The 475-nt window shown below is 41.9% G+C and overlaps 1 protein-coding gene across 3 annotated transcripts in view; it reads left to right on the top strand.

Moving 5' to 3' along the window:
• Positions 1–475, top strand: part of LOC116851263 (1,5-anhydro-D-fructose reductase) — a 254,733-nt gene that overhangs the window by 215,900 nt on the left and 38,358 nt on the right. The gene's annotated exons all lie outside the window — the stretch shown is intronic.

The following is a 475-nucleotide window of genomic DNA, read 5'->3' as shown; positions in this document are numbered from 1 at the left end:
GGGGTGCTTTATTTACGTGAGTCCCCTTGCCTCTCACTATCGGGGTGCTTTATTTACGTGAGCCCCCTTGCCTCTCACTATCGGGGTGCTTTATTTAGTTAAGTGGTCCGCCATCTTGGATCCGCCATTTTGAATTTTGCAAATCTGACCAGATTCGTGATCAGCAACCCCAAAAACCCTCGTAAACTTAATTTGGTGCAAATCGGTTGACTAAAATTTTTGTCCGCCATCTTCGTCCGCCATCTTGAAAATTTTAAAACAGCCAAAGTTATATCTGAACGTAAAATTTTCCGCTTTTTCATTTTCCGGTGTCAAAAAGGGGGGTTTCCATTTTAAAAAAACCACTTCCGGTTGAAGTAACCCACTTTCGGTCAAAATCAAAAGTTGAAAGGTACGCCATTTTGGTTCCCCCTCGAAACCCTACAACTTTTATATGAAACTTTTTTCGATTCCTGGCCACACAAACGAGTTATTG

Source organism: Odontomachus brunneus, unplaced genomic scaffold (assembly GCF_010583005.1).
Source record: "Odontomachus brunneus isolate Ranch 3 - 2012 unplaced genomic scaffold, Obru_v1 Obru_scaffold_170, whole genome shotgun sequence".
Classification (NCBI taxonomy): Eukaryota; Metazoa; Arthropoda; class Insecta; order Hymenoptera; family Formicidae; genus Odontomachus; species Odontomachus brunneus.
This window is presented reverse-complemented; position numbering and strand designations above follow the sequence as displayed.